The 18,859-nt window shown below is 39.3% G+C and overlaps 1 long non-coding RNA gene across 2 annotated transcripts; it reads left to right on the top strand.

Moving 5' to 3' along the window:
* On the top strand, positions 1-16,641 carry LOC110362813 (uncharacterized). 2 transcript variants are annotated; one of them, XR_010469579.1, is made up of 4 exons: positions 1-138; positions 1,287-1,367; positions 1,897-1,996; positions 16,407-16,641. It is a non-coding gene; the product is annotated as an uncharacterized LOC110362813 (long non-coding RNA). The 2 variants fall into 2 exon arrangements; XR_010469578.1 differs by lacking the exon at positions 1-138 and having other exon boundaries at positions 1,232-1,367.
* The last annotated feature ends 2,218 nt before the right edge of the window (positions 16,642-18,859 follow it).

Here is an 18,859-nt window from a genome sequence, read left to right as displayed (position 1 = left end):
CCGCGCGGCGGGGGACACGCGTGGGCCCATCGGGAGCCCCGGCCGGGGCACCCGCCCTGTGCCGCACCCCGGCCGGGAGGAGCAGACACCCTGCTCCCGCGCTGAGCTGAGCCCTGCCGGGTGTCCTGCTGTGCCAAGGTAGGTGGGGGGCTAGAAACACCTCTGAGAGAGTCCAGGCTTCGGGAGTGTGGGGTGACACACACGATCCTCTGCTTCATCTGCAGCACAGCCCAGGGGCCGGGTGAATGGTTTCTGTGTTTGCGATACTGTTCCCATCTGAGTGAAACCGTCCACTCAGCACAGATGTGATGTGACTTTTAATGGTGGGCAACTTCAGTGTAAAAGCACTTTGTGCTTTATAGGTACCCCACTCTACAAGGCCTTTTACTCCCCAGGCACTGGAGGTGCTTCTGCCAGCTTGTCCTTCAGGGAGAAGAAAAAACTCCTGTGTCAGTTTTTCGTTTTGATGTCCACCAGCTCTTCATGGCTATTTGGGATGTTATGAGCTATCTTGACATGAAGCAAATAGGAAATTTCTCAGTGAACAAAAGTTAGAGGAGAAATTACTAAGATGTTCAAGCAGTTGATTGTATTTGGAAAGCAAACTGCAGTCGTGTCTTCTCATACAAAGTGGGCATCTTCCAGAGTACTACAGAGTTTATATAAAATAGAGGTTGGTTGGTTCATTAGGAGAAGGATTAACTTTGAATGACAGCTCTTGTTAAATGAACTTCTGGTATCATGGAAAGAAACAAGTTGTATTTGCTGAGCTCCACCAATAAAAAACTGGTTTAGGATTGTCCTAAGGGAAAATGTTGTTAAAGATTTTAGTCAGCTGATTTTAATGTTATTGAAATAACCTAGATGCCAGGAAACAACTGTAGTTATTTCCAAATCCGTGCACATGCAAACATGCACAAACACACCGATCCACATCCGCAAGACAAGATATTAATACTAGTGGATAATATATTTGAGACAAACTCCTACTGCAACACCATTATGCAGTTTGCTTAGTTTCTCTGGAGGAATAAGAACTATACAATATTGCATAGCAATGTGTGTAGGTATTATAATAATATACCTTATAAAGCAAATGTCTCAGGATTGCAGAACTATATGTCACTTGGGATATACCTCCACTTGGTTTTCCTCTCAGGCTGGTATGTGGACAGAACTCAGTTATGTTACTTGTGAGTATGTGTGAGCTTGCAGGAGCTTCCAGCTTCATCCTCCACCCTCCTGGGGACCAACTTTTGAGGAGTTTGGTGCCTTTTCATCTCCAGGTTTTCAGCTGTCGCCAAAGCTTTGTAATTGACAAGACTAAAAATCACCTCTAACAGCCACCAACATGGTTACCTACTCAGGTAGGTGCTGGAAAAGCTTTAGGTAGGTCAGTGTGCTCCCTTTCTTACAGGGTTTATTTAAGAATCCCCTTTTATTCATACCATGAACAAGTTACCCATCATGAGCACACCCACACCAAAGGACAAGCAGAGCGTTTGTAGGTGGCACAATTATTTCCTGTTTTTCCCCAGTAAATTACTACACAATCTGGTCCTGACATAGTCATTATGCCAATAGGTCACTTTCACTTCAAGCAGGTGATACATTGGAATTTTGTACAAGGTGAGTGATAAACATCTAAAACAGATTGACAGTGAATGTGTTAAGACTCTCCATCATTTGAAACCTTTACATCAAGAATTTAGTCTCTTTAAAACATGATCACAAATGTCTACAGTAAGTAACTCGTGCAGTTTTATAGCCTGTAATACAAAGATAATAAGGATGGGTGAGAAGGTTCATCTCTGTCCATTCTTTATATATGTACACCTGGTTAGAATAAGAATAAAATCATAAAATCCTGATGTACTTTACATCTGCTTTGAACAGGTGTCAGTGGTTTAAACAAGACATCAGGCCAATTCCTACAATACCCCTCTGCTGCTTGCACAGAAGAATGGTTGGTGAAGAAGCTCTCTCTCAAGTCCAGGTAATGCTTGGCTGTGGCAGGGAGATGCTGTTCATCTTCACCTTTAGCTGGCATGTCATGATGCTTTAGGTTGTGCTGCATCAAGCCAAAGTCACTGAAATTAATTTGGAAATAAAGAAATCTGTCAAGAAAATTGATTCACTTGCTCTAAAAATATGATTTCTGTTACTGCTCCTGCTTTCTCCTAGATGAGGTATAAATAACCCACAACATGATACAATAGCGAGCAGACACGGAAAGGACTTGTGGACATTCTAGATTTCTGTTTTTTTGTAATTTATTGTTCTTATTCATGACTTAGCAATGATTTATTTTCATCAGTATACCCTTTATTTTGTGGATAAAGCTTCTCTTTCATTACTTAGTATTTCTACTTGCCCTTTTACGGAGCATTAGCAAGTCTTGATGGGAAACTGGTCCCTCTTTAGTTTCTATGTTAACACTTTCGCCTTTTGATAAGCCTTTCCTTTTTTAAAAAATGTCTTTAATTTTCAGCCTTCTTTTATTCTTCTTGTTATCAAATATTTTCTTGAAATCTGCTCTTTTTATTCATTGTTACATTTTTCTCAGTCTAAATGTACTCGGTGTTGATACTGTATTTTCCTTTGTATTGTGACAATCTTGTTATTTTCCAAGGTGAGTCATTCTGTGTCTTGTTCGGCTTTTTTTTTCTAGCTTGTTTTGAGTGCTTATGGTTTGGTTTTGTTTAGTTTTGTTTTTTTTCAGAATAATGTCAATTTCTTGTTGCATTTATCTTCTGCTTCTCTCGTGGTAAATGTTTTCATTTTCAGTGCTGTCTTTGATATTTGTCAAATGCTTTTGTGGGTTTACATACAGCTTTTATTTTCCTCTCCTATATGAAGACTATACCAGCAGTGTGTCTTGATATGTATGGTACAGTATGTTAACAAAGAATCTGGTGGACTTCCATCTTTAATTTCTAATTTACCAGAGAAATTGACATATAAATTCAAAATATTAAAAAGGTGTGTGCAAAAGGTTTGTTGTCCTGGCAATAGTTATAACTACCATCATTAGAAATATGATTCAGACACATAATACCATGACAACCCCCAAATTTATCAAGTGTCATGCTGCAGTCAAATGTGTCAGATCTGTATGGTTAGTGTACTGTTTTTTGCAGAGAACTTTTTGCCATGAGTGTTAAATATGAAATGGAGAACTATTAGCATGGGATCTCAAAACTTCTTTTTTTTTTGGTAATGTTAAGATACAAAACAAATGTAAAACCAGCATTTTTGTCTACCTCATATTTGTTTGGCATTTTGGAGTTCCAAGATCTTAAAAACTTCTTAACAAATAAATAAAGCCTATTTTTGCCATATTTTAAGGGAGTTCCATTTTTTGTACTCTGTGTAAAGTAGTGTTATTTTCATTTTTGGGACTGGTCTGAGACATTACCCATTTGGTTGCCTCCAAGAGCACAGAAAGACAAGAAAATTGGTGACATTTAATCTTCTATTTACTAAACAGAAGATATAACTCAACTGCTTTTCAAAGCTAAACCCAAAGGCAGTAGATAGTGTATATTTTCCGCTCAGCAAATGATCAGAACTTGAGAGTTTGATAACAGCCAGATGCCATCAGGCCCTGGGAAGAACTAGGTGACAGACAAAGTCTATTCATGTGATCTGTTTTTATTATTTTAGTCCCCAGTAAGAATCAGTAGGAACGAGCTTGTCTGTTACATGCACTGAAGACAGCACAGTTTAAACTGTTTTTTTTAAGCAGCTTCAATACCACGTCTAATGGCAAAGCAGAAGATCTGATGAAAGGTTTTTGGGCTAGAAATCTTAGATACCTGTTTTTCCCAGCTTTATCAGCTGATCTTAAAAGAACAAAAAAACCCAAACAAACAAACAAACAAACAAAAACCAACCAAACAAAACTACCCAGACCCACCACATCTCTCTAAAAACACCGTCTGGCAAAACTAGTCTGTACGTACCTGGTTCCTTCAGTGCCAATACAGCTGAGCCTTGTTAAATCTGCTGAAGAACAACCTTCTAACCCCACCATTTACTGAGCAGAGCTGTTGTAGAATGTGAGAAATAAGCAATGCGCTGAAATGCAAACTTTGAACAGATTGGTTTCATATATGGGTACATGAGCACTGAGTCAAATTTGTCCACATTTCATTCATACTCATTTGTGGCTGTTCAGTCACAATTTACCTCTAGTACTCAATGCTACTATTCACCACACTACTGCTACTCAACACTTGCTGCAAACAAGGGTTTCCAACAATTTCCGTGAAGTTTGGTGCTATTTTTCCACAAGAAACCTGTCTGTGAAGAAAGATGCCCTGCTGGCTGACATTCTGACTATGCTTTCTGCTCTGCGAGAGGCTTGGCTGTGCTGTAAAATGCTCTAACTCCAGCTGCAAATCCCTTTCTATGTTCTAGACAAATGGATTTGCCTCTCGGGGCATTTGGTTATTTTCCCTCCTGCTATGCAGCAACAGAGAAAATGAAAATAATATTTCATACTCCTATTTAACATTTCTATTCATTTCTTCTTGGATTATTAAGTGGCAAATTGGGAACACAAAGCACAGCTATGACCACACTAGCGTATCATCTCACTGCATAGTTACCTGTTAGCAACATAGTAGTTTCCCACAGAGACAGATGAAGCTAATCCCTGAAATGGTAAATGAGGAGTAGGCAGGAGTGAATTATTTAATATGGGGTTCCTCCTCAGCCCCCAAACACAGGGTAGCATGACCTCCTGGGAGGTCTGTTTTTTTGCTGGTCTTTCTGTGGAGGTGCAGGTCGAAGTGGGTCTGCCCAAATGTGGGGTCGGTGGCATCGCGGTGTGGAGCCCTTCCTGACTCTTCTACTGTCTGTCCAGGCACCCAATTCAGCCCTTGGTGTTGAGACACCTTAGAAGCCCACCATCTTCTATGTCACCCATGCAGTGAACTATGTCTAAAAGTAACAATTTCGCAGGTCCCCTTCCCCTCCGACTCTTAGTGCCAGTAAAGCTCTCATTATGGACTCTAAAGAAGCGGATTCTCTCGCAGTAAATAAGGTTCTTTCAATCTAGTAACTGCAGAATAAAGCACTGTTTTCAGTGGTGTTGGTGATTAAAAGGCTCTTTTTCTGCTCCTTTCTTTCTAAAGATAGTGTACATCCTGACAGGAAATTTGGATGAGTAAAACTGAAATGTATACTTAGAAAAACAGCAAGCCAAAATGAAAAACTCTAGTGCGTGCTTAAACTGCGTATTAAAGGCATGCGTAAAATCAAACATTTGATCATGGAGAGTGAACAGACAGTCCCTATGTATGTGGCAGGCTTTAATAATAGTCCATTTAATAAAAAAAAAAGTCCCCCCTGCAACCAGTCATTAAACTGAGATCTACTAGGTCAATTTCAGCCAAAAGCAAGTTGTTTTGGCTCATTTGCAGATCCAATCAAACGGTATTTCCTATGTTGACATCACATTGCCAATTTTTTTCTCTTTCATTTGTGAATCTGGTGGCTGCTTTATTACAGCAAGTGCTGACCTACAAGCACAATAGATATGAAATCCCTGCAACAATTTATCATAATCATCATGCTTGGGTAAACGTTGTTGGCAATGCTGCACAAAGGAGTTTTCAAATAATGCATATTGAATGGTAGGAATACTTAACTGCTGGCAAATGAAGCACGTATTTTTTTTTCTTAAATGCATGTTTATAATTTTTTGTCTGCATTTTTTACTTGTAGCATATTGGGCCACTTTCAGAGGGTATGTTTCAATTTTAAAACTGAAACTAGAAGCAACTTAGGTAATGGAATGATCTATTATTTGACTGCTATTATCCTTATTGCTTTTAAATATATAAGTACTTTTGAAATCTACTATTCATCTGCAGATAAAAGTAAGCAGCAACACAACAACAGCAAGGGTATGCTGATAGGCCATAACCAATCTCAAAAATAGCCACTATTTGTCAGCATTAAAGGCATTCACAAAATAAACTATTCACAGTTCATTCTTCTTTTGACAGTACCACCAATGATGCTTGTGCATCGATAGAAAAATAAACAGAAGTAGAGATAGTGGCTTCTAGTACATAGAAACAAAAGGAACAAGTTTTTCAAGTAGGGAAAAGAATCATTAGGTAAAAAAAATATTCCTCCATAACATCTGAAAATGCTTAAGATACTTATTCCATTGTAATCTCTTCTAAGATCTCAGAATCTGTATTGCTAGAAAGAGAAACTTCTTAAATTTGAACAAAATTTAATCAGAAAACATAGACATATCTTGGTTGCTATTAAATATTCAGAGCTACCTATCAACTCTGGCATCTGAAATATATAAAATTTAATATACACAGAGAAAAATGTGAAACATACAGAAAATAGAGTCCTAGGTTACTGTTATCACTCAGGAGTGAGATTTGGGGTATGGAAATGCTAGCTCATTACTTGGTAGTTGTCAAAAAAAACAAAAATCTTAATAATAATTATTAAGAAGCAAATAGAGAACAAAACAGAGAACATTATTTATGCCACTCTATAAATCCTTTCCTCTCTTGCCACTTCTAACCCAGACCGAGTATAAAATGATTCTTTAGAATATTTTTTTTCCCCACTGCACACACACAAGTCCCCAAATTTTATTCTTCTTTCCTCAAAAATAGTATAGCTGTTGGGAAATACTGTTGGGAAACAGTAAGAGAAGAACAACAAGAGTGATCAAAGATTAAGTGAAATGATTCTGTGTTTAAGGAATAAGGAAAGATATATTTGAGGATTTTGAGGAGAAAAAAAGAGTTTAGGATTCCTCAGTCTGGAAAACAGACATCCTGCAGTCGAGGTCTGTAGAACCAGACCGGACCATGGAGCTAGTAGATAGGGAATGACTGTTCACTTGTCCAACAGAAGAAACTGCTGGCAGCAAATGGACCTAGCATAAGCCAAGTTAAAAAAACCTCCAAACTCCATGTTCTTGCAATGACAGTGATGCCTGTGGAGCTCCTTGGAAACAGTATTTTCAACTCAGTGAATTCATGTGAGTTCAAGGGCAGACCAACAGGAGTTTGGTAGAAAGGTTCATTAAAGATTACTAAATTGATGTGTACCATCAGCCCCAGGAAATTTCCTGAACTCAGAATAGAGGTTTCAGGTTACCTGGGGAAAGTGTCATATACTGGTCCTCTTTTCTGTTTCCTGGGAATATGCTAACCATTGGAAAGAGAATGGTTGCTTTTTCTGAGCCAAATGACACTTTTGGATTACATTATCATTGGTTCCTCCAGCACAGAAAGCTGAAACCTTTAGAGGTCTTGTTAATTACAGCTATGGTCTTGGGTGATGACATAAACTACAGCATATTTAAATATGCCAGAAAAAGAGTTAATAGCAGTGTTTGCCATCAGAATATTAAAATACTCTGTCTGCAAGTAATGAGTGTGCCATTAGGTTATGCTTTTATCAAATGTCATTTGCTTATTTTAAAATACAACTGTAAAAAATGTAAAAAACATTTCCATGGAACTAAATTTCAAGAAAAAGCAAAATCCCTATGTAAGTTTTGTGGTTAAGGTAAGAGTTAGGGACCAACGAAGCAGAAGCTAAGCAGCCAAGAGTAAAGTATGCAGGAAGATGACTGGGCCCTGGCTTAAGGTTCAGCTAATTGAACATGACATGAGACATGGTGTTGTGGCATGTAATGAATAGCAGAATGAGAGAGAAGCTGTCAAAAGTTACTAATAGGACTGTGAGGTTGGCTGTGTTTCAGAGATGGTTAAGCGTGGGTTACATGAGAGGTGACCAAACCTCACAAAGATTGGAGGGTAATAGGGTCTTTTGGGGAGAAGAACTTGCAGTGCCAGCAGTTTCTAGGTAACCATATCATTAAAAACATGTAAGGTCAGGATTACTTTGGTAACTGTATCAAAAATATCAGAATTTGATAGATATAGATATAGATATAGATATAGATATAGATATAGATATAGATATAGATATAGATATAGATATAGATATAGATATAGATATAGATATAGATATAGATATAGATATAGATATAGATATAGATAGATATAGATATATAGATATAGATATAGATATAGATATAGATAGATAGATATAGGAAAACCGGGACCAATGGGTAAAAATGACTAAGGGTTAGTTGATTATCTGGAGGGAGACTAGAGTGGAGAAAGGGAAGGATCAGGAGCATGGAGGAACATACGTGGGAAAATGCTGATGTGGAGCATAAAGTGGTTTGGTGATATATGAGCAGGTAACTGGTCTAAGCCCCTGTGCTGGTTTAACTGAATTTGAGTTCATTTTCTTCATGCAGTTAGAATATTTTCTTTTTAGTATCTAGCATGGTCTTTTGGTTTTAGTGTGATAATAACGTGATAACAACCAACGTTCCCATGCTTGTATTTCAGTAGCTAGGCTGTGTTTTGTAATCAGTATGAAAAGAATGTAAGAACTCACTGATATTTTTGCTGTTGCCAAGGAGATCAAGCACTTTTTTCAGCTTTCCAGCTGCAGGTGCAAAGCAGCTGGGAGGGGGGCACAGACAGGTCAGCAGCTAAAAAGACATCCAAGTTGGTCGATGGTATATTCCCTACCATTAGCATCATGCTCCATATATAACTGGAGTTGGCTTTTCTGGCTGGTTAGTTCCATTGGGGAGTTTTATTCTGTTCTGCTCCATTTGAAGTTTAATGTTAGCTCATCTTTTTGCCATTCTGCCATTTTGCAGTTAGATTTTGTCTTTTCTGCATTTTTGCCTTTTTGCTCTCATGCTAGGATTGGCTGTTTGGGACTGGGAACACTCTCTATTCCAGGACTGGCTGTTCAGTGTGATATGAGTTCATGAGCAATTGCTTGAGTATCACTTACTTTATATATATATGCATATATGAAATTATTCTCATTAATTTATTGTTATTGTTGTTGTCTTATTAAACTGTTCTTATCTCAACCCACAAGTTTCTTCCTTCTCTTTTGATTCTATTCCCCATCCCACTTGGGAAGGGGACAGAGTGAGCAAGCATGAGCAGCTATCATGGTCTTAGTTGCTAGCTGGGGTTAAAACTTGACAGCCCCACACTTGATAGCTGTAGTCTATCCGGTCTTATTAAATCCTATTCATACCTACTTTTCTGTGAGTGTTTTCTACTCTACGTATGTATATATAGGACTACTAGTGAACTTCAAGGCAGACAAGTGGGCAAGTAGTACAACAGGTCTGGGTACTAACAACTGGGGGTACTGGGATCTGGGGCCAGCCCTTGGATAGCTGAAGTGTCCAGGGCCAGCTACAGGAGGGATCTTTATGTGTGTACTTTGTGTAGTCACTACACAACTTCTACTCTAATCAGCCAGACAGGATCAGACCATCTGCCTTGTTCACATTTATGTGAAAGCTGTTCAGTTTCACTCAACACCGGGGCAATTGCTTCCTGCTGGCTCACCCAACTCCCATCCTGGGTAGCTAGGTTCCTGTGAAACACAGTTAGGAAGTAAAACGGTTCCCCAGAAAAAGTTTGCCTGATTAGTTTTTGTTGAAAAACTGTGCCATCAAGACATTTTCACTGAGCACTGTTGACAATGAGTCATGGATGCAACTGGCATGAGAACAAATGCAGACGTAATACATATATCACACCTTTTAAACTGCTTTGTGGAAATATTTGCTGTAACTTAAAGAAGAGAAGACTGAAAAGTAGTCTTCACAAATGCTTCAGGTTGCTGCAGGGAACATGGGAGAGCATGGAGGAGCTCATCTCTGTTTTCTGTTGTGGATTAGACAGTACCTGAGGGGCTTAAACTGTAAAAAGAAAGATTCTGGTTAGATGTTGGGACAAAATATCTAATGACATAGAATCAGAAAAACAAATCCACTAGAGCATTTATTAAGAATAGTTTAGAACGACACCTGCCAGGAATGTTTTAGATATTGTATATAGACTCTTGAGGACTCTTCCAGTGCTATTTTCTATGAGTAAGTATTTTTTACTTAAATCGACCTGACTGAAACATTCTCTGTTTGTTTTATGAATCAGCAACAATGTGTGAAGACACATCAGATTGCCTGGATTGTAATTTCTATTGCAATCTTTCAATGTTTTAAAATACTGTGTAATATAGTTTGGGCAAATACTGGGATGATAGTCAACCTTTAGTGTCAGGTTATATGATTTCACCCTACCATAATCAGTAGGCTGCATTGTTTGGTGGCTGTCCTTGGAAAGTCCAAGCTGAATTCCTAATTCTGTTTTAGATTGTCTCTAGGGGGAGGCTACAGTTTGCAAATAGAGAGACCTGAATGTAAGGGTCTCCAAGATGACTATGCTCCCATTATAGGTCGTGGAGAAGTGGTCAGTGTTTTTTGACAAAATGTCAGTGACTGCTTTGCAGGGTGTGTTGAATAGCTATGCATTGCATGTCTCAATTTGGGTATTTACTGACTACTCTGAGAACTTAGACACCTGGCATACAAGGAGACATTTAAGGACCTGATTCATATTCCTAAGTGTAGGCATTTAGTGCTATTTGAGTACCCAAGAACCTCCATGACCTGCATACTGTGCTGTCAGATCTGCTTCAGGATTTATGAGAGACCTACCACCTCAAGATATTGCATGAAACCCATGAGGCACCAGATGTCTATATATGGGCAAATGAACTCAGCCATCATCTTTGAGCTGCATCTTCTCCCTGGTTTGTCACCTTGAGAGGACTGCTAAGAGCTAAATCCACAAAGGAGTTTTGGTGCATGAGAGCTGAGTTTCATTCCATATTGCCTTCAAATGCCTGGCTGTTGGAGTAAGAGTCATGATCTTCAAGTAAGTCCTACACTCCTTAGGGTTTAGGGATGGGCAGACATTCCCTCTTTTTCCAGATTGGTATCATCCCTGCAGGACTGAATCTGGTGCCTATGCCCAATCAGGATTGTGGTCCTTCCATGTGCCTAGGATCATATATGCTTCTATTCAACCTCCTTCTTCTTCGCTGGTGGAGATGAAGAGATACCTTTCATCTTTCTGTGGTTCTTGGCAGAACAGGATTTGGGTGCTTGTGAGGCAGCTGGAAGAGAATACAGGTAGGCTGGTGTTGCCAGAAATAAGAAGGATAGAGAGAGAGGCAGGTAATTTGCACAGTGCGGTTTGGGAACTGATCAGGTAAGTGCTACATATGGAGAAGGTGGGCTACTCTGCACAAGAGTGGGAAAACAGATGAATGAGATGGCAAAGCTGTACTGCTGGGGAGAAAGGGAAGATGTGTTACTTGCATGGAGGAGGAGGAAGAAATGGGCTGTTCTTGGGCTTGAAGAGGGCAAGTATAAACTTAAGTACTTACTTGGGGGATGAAAGAAATATACTACTTATAGCAGAGGTGAACAGAGCTGTAGCAGGTCCTACAAACAGATCTGGCAACCATGGCTGCCAAGGCTTAGCTAGCTTGGTCTAAAGAATCTCTCAAGATACAACCAATCGTCTCACTTTTCAAACATATCTGAAGAAGGAAATGACCACTTTCTGTATACTAGCTGAAGCTGTTGTATAGGCAATAGGACACCCACATCCTCTGCCCACCTTATTTGCAAAGTTCCCTGCTGCTTTTTACTCCTCAGAGTTTGCCTGAAGGTACTGGGACCCACGAAGTTGTGTAAGTGCTTTTGTGGGTTCTGCTCCTTTGCTTTTCTGCTCTGCGTGTTTCTGTCTGCTCAGGAAAGATAACAGTGCTTCTCTGCTCACTTGGGGATTTTGGAGGTAAGAACTCTGCAGACAGCTCGGTAACAGAAGTCTTTCACACAAAACGTAGCCTGTGAAGCACCTAGTGCAGTTTATGGCACTCCAAGCTCTATTTAGATCAAAGATTTTGTGAAAAGGAAGATTATTATCTAGATCCTATACCTATATTTAGCATAAGTATATATGAAAGTTTGAATGACCTTGTTGAAACAACTCATATTAAGCTAAATTATTATTAATAGGAAACAGGGAAGCTTAATAAGTGGGATTAGCACATGAGTGGATACATTAATGCACCAGTACCATAAATGAAAAAGTTTGAACTTTCATTGTTTGGAACAAATAAGTTTGTTCATGTCCTGAGTGATTTATGAATGTACCAAAAATACCCTCCAAACTTTGATATGCAAGATAACTGCTTTAACAGGAGAGAAGAGTAGAGGATTGTGCATGTACGTCTTTGTGTGTGGAGTACAGCAATCTCCCACCCTATTTTTTTTTTTAATTTTGTAATCTCAAATTAGCTTTAAGACTCCAGCAACAGTCAAGAATATGGGGGAAAAAAATGGGGTCAGAATTGCACAGTTCTTCCCCTATGACCAACCACAGCCAGAGTGGCATGAGTTGCTTCTGCACTTAGTTCACCCTGAGCAGTGCTGAGCTGGACAGTCAGTCTTGCTCAGGCCTCCTTTATCTGCTAACTGTTCTGAAGCTGGCAGCAGCCTTAAAAGACTTGCTATGTGTAAAGGTGTGACAAATTCCATAACTAGAAGAGGAAAGACTCTGAAAAACAGAGTCCCTTTTCCACACTTCTAGACTACCTGCTGAAAGCTTTCAATTAAACCAAAGGTTGAAATGAAACCTGTGGTTTGCTATGTCAGCTGCTCAGATTGACTGAAAATAGACAATTTGCTCCCACCTATCAGAAAACAGACTCAGACCTCTGATATTTTTTATTAAGATGAAGGTAAGTATCACCACCAGTTTATGATACTACCAAGCATGTTTATAATGAAATTAATGATTTCTGTAGCTCGGATATTGTGGTGCTGGTTTAAGTCAAATTGTAACAGGCAACAAATGTGCAATAGCTAAAAAATGTCCTGGCTTTTTCCTGAAATAACGATTTCATAGTTTCTTGGTATACACGATAAGTAAAGGACCAAATTTGAAATATTTGCATTCAGTTTCTTTGTACTCAGGATATTGGACAATGGAGAGTTTTCTTCTCCCAGCTGCTTTGCCCTCCCCAAATTTCTGGGGCATACATGACTGTTGTACTTGTCAGCTGGCTGTGAAACACTACAGAAACATGAAACTTGGTGCTTTAAAATGCCACACTAATACACCTGTCCTTTGTAATAGGTGTGCTATGCGTCAGTTCAAAATTTAAAACATAATTTATTTTATACTTGAACCACTGAACTGTGTCTGTCCTACCATAAGACTTGCTGTAAATAATTCTGGGAGGCACATCTCAGGATTAGTGGATTTTATGAACTGTAGAGTGTAAAATTAAAAACCCAGGGTTCAAATGCCATTGTCCATCATACATCTGTTCCCCAGATGCTAAATGACTGTTGCTAGAACCAAGCAATTCTTCTGGCATGGACTGTAGCTTTATAGTACTGCTTCTAGGTCAAGCCTGGGATACGAAGGCCTCTGAAAATATAGATAGCCTTTCTCTTCCTGATATTTTGTACATTATCCTGTATAACAACCATATAACCACCTCTTTGTGAGGAATGTTCTCACAAGGTTCAGGTAGGACAATTACGTGCAAGATCTGCGCAGATAAGATGCTTCTTGTCTGGTCCCACCATAGATCTTTAAAAATATACCGTGTAGAGTTTTAGGCCTGAGATTGACAGTGCTGTAGGACTATGTCTTCCCACTCCAAATCTGTCTTCATTTCAATCCAGATAAGAATATCAAGTCTTTAGAGAACAAGGTGCACCATTTACGTTTGGGAGGACAATTCAGACTCAGATTATATGAAGTAGAGAATTTATAAATCTTTCATGGGATGCAATGAGGATGAAATCCTGGCCTCTGGTGTTTTACAAGGGTTCATGGTTTGATCTAATCCCCTGTACTTTGTAAAATACATTTGTGTACTACAGGTTTGTATTATCAATACTTAAGAGACTCTTGTTCATCTTTGAAATTGTTATTAGAATAGGCTCTGCCTTAATGCTTTTAAATGTTGCCACTTCCTTCTGCTTTTGGAGAGTCCAGGTGAAAAACAAATGTTTTTGAAAGGCAGATTGCAGAGGCAGAAAAATAATCTCTCCATGAAAGAGAGGAAGATTCATATACATAGTGAGACATGTTGTTGTTATTTAACAGCAACAATTGAGAAAGCATAGGAAAAATATTGGTGGAATAATTAAAATGTGTAGCATCAACCATATAAAATACATTGTGTTTTAATCTGCCAGACAGCTAAACACCACACACAGCCTTTTCTTACCCCATAACCCACAGTGGGATGGGGGTGAGAACTGGGAAAAAAAGTAAAGCTCATGGGTGAAAATAAAGGCAGTTTAATAGGACAGAAAGGAATAATAATAATAAAAATAATAGAATAATTTTTCTCTTTCTAAATTCAAAACTCAGCACTATACCGGCTATGAGGAAGGAAATTAACTCCATCCCAGCTGAACACAAGACAATTACCTAGCTCATCCCCATCCTTAATTTGCACTTTTTTGTTTAATTGGAATTTTGTTTGTTTGTTTGTTTGTTTGTTTGTTTGTTTCTCCAGTGTCTCTTAAATACGGTAGACAAACAATTTATCAAGTTTTGGTTTTTTCTTTTCGATCTAGAGCCTTGCCTGCATTATTGTGTCTTTAGACAGAATTGGATTCTATCTGAAAACAACCGGAACTGTTAACTGAACTTCCAAAACATATATGCAAATCCTTAAAGGACAAGATAGTCTTCAATTGTGTTAATGTATTAAACCACATGATTACTGAAAGAGATGAGGGCCCTGAAAGTTTACCCTGAAATGTTTGACTACCCCAGTACACATTCAGGCTCTGGTATGTAATTTGTCTGGCATCCAAAATAGCTTCAAGAATATGTAGAAAAGAGCTCTTTAATCAGCACCTTCCCTTTCACTGCTTGAGCAGCTTTAGGAAAACATATCTGCATCATGTAAGTCTGAAATCTTTGTAAATTTAGGAAATGACTAGTTCTTATTAAAAGTGAGAGAAGGAAAGTCTTCTGTAGTTTATTTTTGTGTTATGAAACAGATTTTGCTTCTAGTGGAAGCTTAGCGAAGGCAGTTTTTTCCCAAGAATATTCAGTTGTTGGTAAGACTTGTGTTGTTTCTCTGTACATAAAAAGGAAATATTTCAGAATACCTGTGAAATTTGTGCACATTTCGGAAACTGAATCCAAATCATAATGAGTTTCAGAAAGGTTGGATCAGCATTTGAAGAAGAAAATGCAGCAGATGGTGATTCTTTCTTTTAATCTGATACTAGAATTTATATTCTCTAAACTGAACAGGATTTCACCCCTGTGTACACAAGTGCATAGAAAAAAACACGAGGGTACTTTATTCAATTTCCTTTTAGCTGGGTAGTCTGAACAGAAGTAGTGAGATGCTTCATTTGAAGGTCGACAAATATGTATTTTTTAAGCCTACTCTCTCACTAAAGGCCAAACTGTGCAACCCTTTCTCATGCTAATGAGCAGCTGAAGTCAATGGGACTTGACATGTAAGTGCTCAACAACTTCAGTAAAGGCTTCATAATCTGGCCCTAAATGCTTTAGCTTTGATAGATCTCAGACTCTGTCTCACTGTCTTGCTGTCTCTCTGTCTTTTGAGAACTCTAAAATTTTTGCTGGTGATATATTGGGAGAAGAGACCTCAGTAGGCTTCCTGCCACTTTTTGAAAACCTGTTAACAGTACATATTAATTGCAGTTTGCTCCTATCTTCATTATAAATATAATTTCATGCTGATCGGCAAGCTCCATCTAACAGTACTAAGCACCATAATATCAAGATATCCATCAACATGACTGACACAAATGACACAATTGTGCTTTTTATCAATAAGGTTCCTACCTCTGAAGCTACTCTCAGTGCAGTGCAAAGCCAAATAAAATGCAAATAATACAGTATAGTCTACTAAAACACTGAAAAAAGAGTGCTTCAACATCTTTTTGTGTGTGTGTTTAAAAAAGAGATTAACTCTTTGATCTTCTTAAGAAGGAGGATAAATATTTTAGTGGCCAAGAAGGGTCCCTGAGAGGAAATAGGAGCATTCTGGCCCTGGATCTATATGTTCCTCCTGCAGTGATATCTTCTCTATGGGCTACATGAGATAATGACTGGGAAAACAAAACTGGGTAAAATTCACACAGTTAGATACCACACTTATTCACTAGACAAGACCCTTCCCTTTGGACACAGGGAACCCAGCCCTACTTTGCTTACTGAAGGGCAGCTCAGTCTAACGCACAGGACTAAGACAGTGAAAAAGGAAAGCAATTTCACTGGTAGAGCCTGCTGCTAATGCATGTGCATCCCTCCTTACCACACAACTCGTGGGCTCATCTTCAGCTAGCGGTGCTGCGCCTGTGCACCGGGAGCGTGCAAAGGATGTGTTTTATAGATCAAATCATCAGTGAAAGGCCATCTTTAATTTTACAGGTCACAAACGACATGTATCTGCACTGAATACTTAATGCAGGGACTAAGTGGTATTCAAGACATCAGAAGAGATTTTTCGCTATGATGAGATTCAATCCAACCTGCAAATGAACTCCAAAGTCTTGGCCTTTCTGTTTTTGCCCTTCCTGTGTGGCACATGAAAACCAGAAAAACAGCTGTGGTTGACCTTGGGCTGGGTTCATTGTAGCACTGTCACCGCCGGTGCTTTACCACCCTTTTCATACTATGGAGCAGCAGAAGAGACTCCCACCCATACGGCAGACCAGCTCCAGATATGGTATTCTGTGTTCCCTTCAGTAATGGTGTGTTCTTGTCTCCTCCCTTCACTGAAAAGCAAGGCTATAGATATCATCTGTATCTCCAGCCATGGTAATCTCTTCCTCAGTCCTGCTGAAGGACATACAGTCAAGCCCTGGAAGCACAGAGCCTGTACAGCAAATATGTGAGCATGTTGCATTGCTCTGCCAGAGATGCCCAGGTCAAAGCGAGAGGTGAGCAGGGCTGCAGCTGATGCTCAGCAGAGCTTCTGAGCTAATTCCACTCCCATGTTACACATCTGCTGCAGACTGTGGCCGCTGGGCACTGAGACCTCTCACAGCAATGAGATTTAAGGATTGGCATTAAAGTGAGTGTCTGGTCTCTGTCTCACCAGTGGCTAAACTGTGCTGCTTCCAAACCAGCTTACTGTCCAGGCCTATCTGAATCATCCACATGTGGATGTGTATGTACAGACACGGATACATCAGCCACAAAAGAAACGTACATTTAATAGACTGAGTTAAAGATTTTGGTGAAAAGCCTTTATAGAAAGGAGGAAAAGGACTGTGGGCTAGGATGACTTTCTTCTTTTGAAACAAAAACTTCATCTTGTTGCCAGTTCACTCCTGAAAGACTAACTTTTTTTTTTTCTGTAAGAGATGCTTTTTGTGTATTTCTTACTGCAGTTGAAAAGCCTTCTGGATCCACTGAACTTATCAAAGTTTAGCCTTACTGGCTCACCAGTCAGGACAAGACATCGACAGATGAAGCTCCACCTGCCCAGCACAGCATACCGCCATTCTCTGTTTCATCCTGCATCCCAAGAAGTTCAACCATCCTTACGCTTTCTCCTGGGAAACCTCAGAAAACTGTGGCAATGGCAAGGCAATGTATCTATTCTGTGTTTGCATTTCTAATCAGAAGCTGATTAATTACTTTAATAACTTTTTAATTTGCACTGAGGTAATATTTAATTTGCACTTCAGGATACTAGTACTCACATCGGTGGGTTTATTCCATATAAACAGCAGCTGAACTGGCTGCACAGTTTTATTTAAGGAGAGTTCACATGTGGAAAAGACAGAGTAAACTGGAAACACTTTTTAAGAGTCCAGTGCCATTCTTGAGAGCCTTGCAGGTTGTGCAAGCAATTGATATGAAAATAATGAATGTGCAAAAAAAAAAAAAAAAGCCTTAAAAAAATCTAGAAATACAGCATAAATCCAAGGGCCTGCAAATCTGTAATCTTTCAGAAGTTAGATAAGAAAATAAATAGCTAGCTCATATTTGTCTTCTCAGGATAGCATGCACTCTCTTTTAAAACGTTATTGAAGCAGTTGAAGACAGTCACTAGCAAGGCACTTGTCTTCATTGAGGGATGCCCAGTCCACATCTCTGTTGAGTCTATTCTGCATCTCAAACCTTAAACTTAGAAAGACCCATCCACTGGGCTTCTCTCCTGAGCCAAAGCTGAGACAAGACCTCTTAGTTGTAAAAGCAAAGCCGAAGGTTTCCCTTCCAAGGGTGAAGTGCTAGACTGCTTCTCCACAGCAAATAGCACACTGAATCGGCTTGCTGCTCCTGCAGGGAAGGACGATCAAGGGCAGGAGGTGTCAGCTGCTGCCTCTTCTTCCTCTCAAGGTGAAAGAAAGCCACTGCCCTGGCTTCTCCCTGAGAAGCAGCAGCAAACTTCATTTCTTAGAGACCGGAAAAGGAAGCAGCAGAGCCCTGTCCATTTGCTACCCTTTGTAATTATCTGTTGCAGAAAACTGTTCATACTTTTCCTGAGCTCATGCCAAGGCAAGATGTTCTCTGTTTTGACCAGAAATTACACCTTGAAACTTGAAAGTCTTTCCAAAGTGTATCCATAAACAAGGCAAGGTATTGATAAACCTTTGATGAAAAAGAAATGGAACCAAAAGTGTCCTAAGCAGCATTTATCTGTATAAAAAAAGAAAAAATGAACACAACCAAAAACAACAACAAAAAAAAGCTCTTCTACTCCATGGGCATTTGTGAAAGTTTGGTTAATGTGTGTCAAGACATTTAAGGATCTGAAATAGGATAACCTGAATGCCCTGAGCATTGAAGAATGTCTCTAGTTATTGGATATTTGACTCCTCACACAGTTAGGATCGATGGGAACTTTGTGTACTTGATAGCTCTGTAAAATA

The sequence above is a fragment of the Columba livia genome, chromosome 1 (assembly GCF_036013475.1).
Source record: "Columba livia isolate bColLiv1 breed racing homer chromosome 1, bColLiv1.pat.W.v2, whole genome shotgun sequence".
NCBI classification, from domain to species: Eukaryota; Metazoa; Chordata; class Aves; order Columbiformes; family Columbidae; genus Columba; species Columba livia.
The sequence above is the reverse complement of the archived record's forward strand: the minus strand, read 5'-3'. Positions and strand labels throughout refer to the sequence as shown.